Below are 8779 nucleotides of genomic sequence, written 5' to 3'. Positions count from 1 at the left end.
TGGGCGGGATGACTATCCCAATGCCAAAAATATTCACGATTTTCACTATCTTATCGATGACTTCTCTTGCATTGTTGGGCATGAGTGGTTTTGTTGCCGAATTGATATTTTTTTATGGAATAATTACTAGTCAAAAATATCTTTTCATGATGAAAATACTATCATAACTAGTTTTAGTAGGTTTTTTAGTCCCTACAAAAAAAAATTACTTCTAATTTTTGAACGATTTTTTTGAGACAAGTTTAGAACACTATGAAAGGTTCAATTACTAAAATTTAGAATTTTTTAACATGAAACGAATTAAATATGAGTTTTTGAAAACGATAAAAGTTAAAGATAAAAGTAATAAAATATGGACATATAAATCAAATATTGCGATAATTTTTTGCGGATGAAATTTTAGTAATGTTCTTAACACGTCTACAAAAAATTGTTAAAAAACTTGAGAGTTTAAGCATAAATTAAACAAGTTTGAATTGAGCAGGGACTAATATTGAGTGCATAGTATTTTTGTAAGGACTAAAACAACTATTAAAATTAAGTAAGGACTAAACTTAAAATGGCTCGATTTTATAGGGACTAAAAACATATTTAACCCAACAAAAAAAGTCAGATGTGGCATCCACGTGTGCTTCACCGTTTGCTCAATCAGCAACAATTAACAGCGAGGACCTATTTTGCTAACGGAAAAAAAAGTTGGGGACCAAAAATTTAATAAAATTTAAGTGGTGACTAATGTTGGAAACACGCCTATTTATAGGGACCTAAAACATAATTAACCCTTTTTTTAATTGAATCAAATATTTTGGAAAAATAATTACCCAAAAATTTCAAACTCTTTCACAAACCCATAAAATTATCAGCAACTCACAATATTCTCTATTCTATCACGGACATAATACACAATAATTATTGTATTCCTTATCTTCCCACACCACCGGACTGCCATCATGGAAAACTGCGAAGAACTTTGAATTGCCATCATCAACCATCGTGAGTTTCCGAAGCGCGGTCGTGGCCAATGTCGGTGACCACCGATCAATATGGAGAACAACAATTAAACAGAATACCAATAAGAAGCCGAGCAATCAAACACAAGAACTAATTGGGAGATGATCAATGAAACAGAAGAATCAATAGAGAAGTAATCAAACAAACAGATGAATCAATAAAGAGAGAATCAATTAAACAGAAGAAGAATCAACCAAAGAGAGAAATCACACCAAACCAAACAATCAAGGGTTAATATATGTTTACCCCCCCTGTAATATTAGCAATTTCCGGTATACCCCCTGTAAAAAAATTATTTGGATTCCAACTCTGTAATTTGACGATTTTTGGTTTTGGACCTTCATGAATTTTGACTGTACAAAATCGATGATATGGCAGGGGGTAAACTGAAATATCTATGATAGTAAGGGGGTAAGCCGAAATTCTCTCATATTACAAGGGACGAAAGTATCTTAAATTTTGTAACTTGAAGCCATGAAGGTCGAAAATCAAAGAATCTTCAAATTACAAGTTTGAATGCAAACAAATTTTTTTTACAAGGGGGTAAGCCGAAAATCACTAATATTACATGAGGTAAACATATATTAACCCAACAATCAAACCAACAAACATATAAACCAATAGAGTAGAACAATGAAAAATAAAGTAACAACCAAAGAGAAGACGATCAAAAAGATGAACCAACATACCAACAAAGAGAGCTCAAAGAATAAAAATTCAAAGAGAAAAATCATCATATGCCAATAGAGAGAAAGTGAGAAGCCAAAAAAAAAAAAAAAAATTCAAATCCTCCTTCTTAACTCACAACATTGTGAGCATTTTCCAAATATAATGTGAACTTTTCAAAAATATTACTACGAACTTTTCAAATACATCAATTGAAATATACCTTTTATCTTCTTAAATTTAATTCATGAATGCGAACATTTCGAAAACTCATTGTGAACATTTTCTTAATTCATCAAATTATCCAAAAGAAACACCATATTAGAACACCAATTCAGCATAGAGAGGGGGACTAACTTTTCCAAATAATCAACCAAATTAGTCGGACAAATACAGCAACAAAGATTATACCAAATCAGCTGATGAGAGCAACACATCAACCGAAGAGCGGCAATGCAAAACACCATACAGAACAAATTGCTGCCATGAACATTTCTAATGATAAAAACTTGAGTCTTCAAATTTATGCAAGACAACTTTCCATTATGTTTTTGCACAATTTCAACATACTGGATTTGTATCATTACTCACACGATCCTCCAAAAGAAAAAGGTCCTGATAATCTGAAGTTCGGTCGGAAAGTAATCCGAAGTTCGGCCAGAAAGTAAATAAAGTCCGGCATAAAATTATATCACGATCGATCTAGGTTCTAACATGTTAGGTCGGCGCTAACCATGCTCTCGATGCTATGTTAACAATATAGAGTTTCAAAGAAGAGAAAACAAAATAACAAAAGCAGGTAAAGTTTCATTAATGACATAACTTATCAAAATAAGGATTACAAGAGAACGTATAAAAAAATTTATAAGGACTATACTAACTTAGAAAAATAAACGAACAAATAGCATAAACCCTTTGTCTAACATATACATCTTGAGATAAAAAGAGATAAAAAAGAGTGATGTGATATATATTACACAAAGAGAGAGAGAGATAGAGATAACATGAAGCGTTTAATGAATGTAGAGGAACACAAGGTGTAAAATTTTCACAATCGTCACCTCTGATAATATGACTTTCAACTCAATTTAAGATTGATCTCAATATCTATTCTTTTCTTAGACAGTAAATTGCTTCCAACTTTAACTATTTGTTTTCAAAAGAAAATGCTTTCTGAAAAGGTAAACAACAACATTTTCTACATTCAAAATCAAAATAAATTAACTCTTACAGTCTTATATGTTATACACTAGAATGATGAAAATTCATTTCAAATAGAAAATACTTGGATAATGTTCCTTCTTATTTGTAAAATCAATAAGTTCCACAACCTAAAAATCCACAATTCATTATTCCTCCATTTCATTCATTTAGTTTTGTTTACTCAACCTCTCTTGATATCTTCAATGATTTAAGCTCATCTATTAATTGCATCAAATTGTTGCAAGAGGTTCCACCCTCCTCTATACTCTTCTTAGCTGTATCACAAAGTTTTCTTGCTCTCCTCCTCATTTCTCCACTCTCTTCTCCTATTCCCATCAACACTGCCACAGCTTTTGCAATCTCTTCCCTTCTCACCAAAGCATCGTCATCGACACTAGCCCAAAACTTGTTCACTTTTGATCCAACTGAAACTCCTATCTTCAAAACATCAACAAGCAACTTCTCATTGTAAAATTGCTCAGCAAACATTGGCCATGCAATCATTGGCAAACCCGAGTTCAAGCTTTCGAGAATTGAGTTCCAACCACAATGAGTCACAATCCCTCCTGTTGCAGGGTGATCCAATATAAGGAGCTGGGGTGCCCAATTCCATATGATATAGCCCTTTTTGCTTTCTTTCAACCTTTGCTCAAAATCATGAAGAAAACTGTCTTTGACTTCGCCTCCGTCTTTTTTCCTAAGAATCCAGATGAAATTATGACCTGAATTTTCAAGTCCATGAGCTATTTCAACAACCTGAGCATAAGAAAGCCTAGTCAAGCTTCCAAAACTTACATACAACACAGAATCATTAGGCTTAGAGTTAAGCCAATTTAACAATTCTGGCTCTATTGCAATGTTTCCGTCATCCTTTTTAATCCATGCTGAAACTGGTCCCACACTCCATGCTTTAATCCTCATGGTGCTCTTGTAAAGTTGCTCATAATCACTTTCAAGCTCATGAAAGCTATTATACAGTGTTCCATAGCTTTTGCTTTCTGATTCGTATATTACATCCAAAAAATCTGAGAATTGACTTCTAGTCCTACACCATTCTTCTAGCTGCAAAGAAGTAATCTCAATGTTATGTGGAAGTTCCGGAATTGAAAAAAGTTGGCCATCGGAAACTAAATTCTCATGAGGCTTATACTTTCTGATAAAATGAGCACAACAGCTAGAAAAATAGCTTGAGCTGTAATAGTAGATCCTTGGAACGCCGAGTTTTGCAGCTGATTCGACTGTCCAAGGATAAAACATATCGGAGACTATGCAATCTGGTTGAAGATCTTGAAAAAGAATTTCAGTTTCATCACGAAGCATTGCAATTCCATGACTGATTTTAGCAAGCATTTCGATGGAAGTTCCATCTTTGATGTTTTCAACACCTTCTGGAAGACCAACTTGTGCTGAAGGGAATTGAAGCACACAAGTTCTGATGGAATAACCACAACACCTGTCGTTGTCGATGGCTTTCTTGAATAACAAAGCATTTGCTTGTGTAGTGATAATGGTAACATCAACACCATGTTTTGCAAATAATCTTGCTGTGTCAATCATAGGGTTCATATGGCCAGGAGTTACATGTGGTAGAAAAATAACATTGAGTTTTTGAGATTGAGATTCCATCTTTATGACAAGTTTTGATAAGATACTCTAGTGGCAAGTGCGTATTAATAATTTTAGAGGATGGTCATACGAATACAAAAGCTGTCGGTTTCACAGTACCTTTGTTTCAATCTTTCTCACGCACGCGCATCACATGCATCCTACCATGCTCGCATATCACGAGGTTATAAGTAACCAACTGTCGGTAGTAAATATGATGTCGTACGTTAATTGTCTCATTTGGTATAAAATAGGCTAAAACCCACTTTTTGCCCCCTAAGTTTGCAAAAGTTGCGATTTTGGCCCCCTATTAAAAAAAATGGCAATTGTGACCCCCTATGTCTGCCCCCTTTTGCAAAACGTCAATTTTGACTTGGTCAAGCCTATGTGTCACGCCACATCACTTAAAAAATCGCCAGCTGTCTATTTTTTGAATTTAAAATAAAGGTAAATGCCACAAATGTATTTGTAGAATTAAAATAATAAAAAATAATAATAAAAAAAAGGAAAGAATTATGGAAATAAAAAAAAATCAAAAAGGAAAGGAAAAAAATAGAGGGCACGTGATTCATTCCAAAACACCACCATGTTCATTATCCACCCAGCAAGTTCTTCTTTTCACCATCAATATTCATCATTTACCAAAAACACAAATCACCAAACACAAACTCATAAATTATCTTCTTAAAATCTTCTTAATCATAACCCAAAAAATCTAGAAAGTACAACAACAAAAATAAATAACATCCATCAAATTTCACAAGAGGGTTTGAAGAAACAAAAGCACGCAGCAGCTAGGCATAGTGCAGGAAAAAATACAGCAACAGGGAAGTGGCCAAAACAGAGCCAAAACACCAAAAAACAAGATATACAAGACCAACCCAAGTTACCGTACCAACTAAGCACAACCTGCACAGACAGCCTAAAACCAAACAGAGCAAACCCCCAAAGCCAATCCAATAAAGACAGCGTCACCGTCAACTTCATCAACTTTTCCTTCTTCTCCGCAGCCGTCACCTTCTTCTCTGCAAAACCAGAATTTCGATTTTTCCTTCTTCTCAATTTCTCATTCATTCATGCATGGCATCTGAAAATTAATGAAGGAAATAAAACATGTTCCAAACTTTTCCTTCTCAAGCATGACACGAAGGCTACTGATATGAACTTATAAAAAATGAAAGATGAAAGTGAAGAGGAACAACCAGAATTTATGTGCTTCGTGAATTGAATTTGGGTTGGATTTTAAGATTTGTTGGTATGAATTTTGTTTGGGTTGTGGTTGAAGATGATTTTTTGGGATTTTTCATGAAGATTGGTGTTGTTGTTGTAGTAGTGGAAATGGAAAAGGGTGTTGTTGTTGTTGGTATGAATTCACGTGCTCTTTCTTTTTTTTTTTTTTTTTTGCTTTTTGATTTTTTTAATTTCATTTATATATACATGGCATTTTTATTTAATTTTTAATTGAAAAAAACACATGTGGCGTGACACATAGGCTTGACCAAGTCAAAATTGACGTTTTGCAAAAGGGGGTAGACATAGGGGGTCACAATTGCCATTTTTTTTAATAGGGGGCCAAAATCGCAACTTTTGCAAACTTAGGGGGCAAAAAGTGGGTTTTAGCCTATAAAATATGATGTCCTTAATTGTCTCTTTTGGTATTAAATATGATGTACTTCGTCCGACTCACAATATTAGTCATTTAATGTTTTTGCACGATTATTAAGGAAACAAAACCAAAAAACAAACCAGTACAATCATTAATTAATCTAACTTTTTGGATATTTTTACTAATATACCTTCATAAAAAATTGTGAAACATTAAAAAACACCCGTTATCATTAAAAAGAGAACCATTAAACGAAGGATAAAAAAGTGTTTTAAGCAATAACTACACCTTAAAGTCGTGACATTTTCTTATAAATAGGACCAAATTTTTTTTTTTTTAAAATTTTCTTATACTCCCTCCATTTCAAAATGAGTGTTGCTTTAGCCAAAAAAATTTGTTTCAAAATGAATGTCACTTTCAGTTTCCAATGCAATAATAACTTTTTCTTTTCAATTGTACCCTCCAATTAATACTCTGCACACTAATTCCAAAGTATTACTTTTAAAACTAACCAATAGTTAATAAGGATAATTTGGTAAAATAACCATTCTTTTTCTTTTAATCATTGCATTTCTTAATATGTGTGTAAACACCTAAAACGACACTCATTTTGAAACGGAGGGAGTAATAAGGATCGGAGGGAGTACTACTAAAATACCTTCATTAATTGTAGTTAGTTAAGTTGAATGAAATTCAATAAATAAGGGTAATAATAGTGGAAAAAAATAATAAATGCTGCATTGGTATTGTAAAGTGACACTTATTTTGAGAAAAAGAAAAAAAATACTCCCTCCTGTCCTATTTACAGGAGAAAGTTAGGTCAACAAAAGTTAATGTATCTGGATTGAATTTTTAACCAGTTACTTTAACTTTTGTTGACCAAAATTTCTCTTGTAAATAGGACCGGAAGGAGTACTAAAAAGACAATAATTGTGAGACGTAGAAAGTATTTAATTGTCTCTTTTAATGGAATATTCCAGAATATTCCATTTGGAGAAACTCATCATGTAAAAAGTGTTTACAAAAAGGGTATGTTCTTAAATAAGAGATCACATACAAATATTTAGATGTACTAGTTTGAAACCCGTGCCTTTGCACGGGAAATTTTTTGTTGATTTTTTATTTATATATTTTAATCTATGTTGATAATATTTAAAATACATGTCGAAATGTCTCTCTCTCTCTCTCTCTCTCTCTCTCTCTATATATATATATATATATATACATCGCCTTTACTATTTTGCCGATTCAGGTACCCTCTTTTCTTTTCTCTAATTGTAATGGCAATTAGAGGCTAAACTCTTGTTATGGTTTAGTTAAATACTTAGTTAAAACTAAGTATCTGAAACATTCTCATGATCATATTACCTTTTAACTCAAACAAAAAGAATTTTGGGACGAATCTGGTGTTCTTGTTCTTGACCACAAACTCTTTTTTTCCGGGGAGGAAGTATTAGAGATAAGTCTTTTTGAACTTGAATTTGTGTCAGATTAAGTTCGAAGTCTAGTTGAGGGCCTTGCCCTTCTATCCCTTCGGGTTGATAGGTTTTAAGGACTTTTAGAAAGTTTTTGAAGTTTTATTTACCTGGTGATAAGATCATGAGAAAGTCTCACATACTCTATTTTTACTTTGTCATTTAACTAGCCATAACACTGTTTGCCTATCTTTTCTATGGAAGATAATAATCCTGATCAGAATCAGAATAGTCTGATTAAAAATTAAGAATTAGTCGAATATCCAAGAAATCTAGAAAAATTAAATAAATGGGTTATCCCATCTGTTCCTTCAAAACAAATTTACAAACAGGGAATGTTCGACATAATGTCTAGATTTGCTGTCAAAACTATTGAACAGACTATTCAAGTTTCTGATAATACTCAGACTATATATTTATTAAAGAAAAAGGATTTTGAATCCTTTAAAAGTTATAATTTTATTCATGTTGGGTTAATACAAATTGCTATTAAACCTTTAACTTTACTTGGATTAAATATCAGTCTTATGGCATATGTCAGAGATGGTAGATGTAATAATTTTCAACAATCTCTTGCTGCTGTAATTGAAACCAGCCTTTGTCATGGTCCGGTTTATTTTGAAATTGCTCCTAATTTGAGTCTATCTTTAACTGATAAGCATTTATTTAATGCTTTACAAATGAATATTCATACGAATGGTTATGATTTTAAAACTGGCAGTGAAATTATGGCGGTTTGTTACAGGGTCTATTATAAAGTTTTAAATACTTTAAACCCTAAAGCGAAACAAATAAGTTTTTCTGGTACTACTACGTTAGTTCAGACAAATTTGTTGACTTCTAATATTGCAACAAATATGTTAATAAGATGGAATGAAATAAACTTTCCTGAGACGTGGTCTTTGCCACAAGAAGTTGAACCTGAACCTATTATTAATAGAGAAATAGGTCAGATAAATCAAACTACTGAAGGAGATGTTGAGATTAGATTTAATCCTGAAAGAAGTTTTAAAATACCTAGAAGTATATCTTCTAGATATTCTTTAAATAATTTTTATTCTACTTCTAGTAATTTGCATAGATCTTCAATTTCTGAACCAATATCTAAAATCAGAGATGATTTAGAATCAGTTGAGCATATAATAATAAGTGAGAATAAAATTCCTCTTGGTATATATCAGACTAATGCCAGTCAGAATGAAAATAGGAAATC

At 32.5% G+C, this 8779-nt stretch overlaps 1 pseudogene across 1 annotated transcript; it reads right to left on the bottom strand.

Annotated features, from left to right (window-relative positions):
• Positions 1-2734: 2734 nt before the first annotated feature.
• On the bottom strand, positions 2735-4674 carry LOC146908224 (soyasapogenol B glucuronide galactosyltransferase pseudogene; annotated as a pseudogene). Its single transcript, XR_015019702.1, has one exon. The product of XR_015019702.1 is annotated as a soyasapogenol B glucuronide galactosyltransferase pseudogene (transcript).
• Positions 4675-8779: the final 4105 nt, after the last annotated feature.

The sequence above is a fragment of the Medicago sativa genome, chromosome 7 (genome assembly GCF_051527215.1).
Source record: "Medicago sativa cultivar Bolivia chromosome 7, Bolivia_mono, whole genome shotgun sequence".
Classification (NCBI taxonomy): Eukaryota; Viridiplantae; Streptophyta; class Magnoliopsida; order Fabales; family Fabaceae; genus Medicago; species Medicago sativa.
The sequence above is the reverse complement of the archived record's forward strand: the minus strand, read 5'-3'. Positions and strand labels throughout refer to the sequence as shown.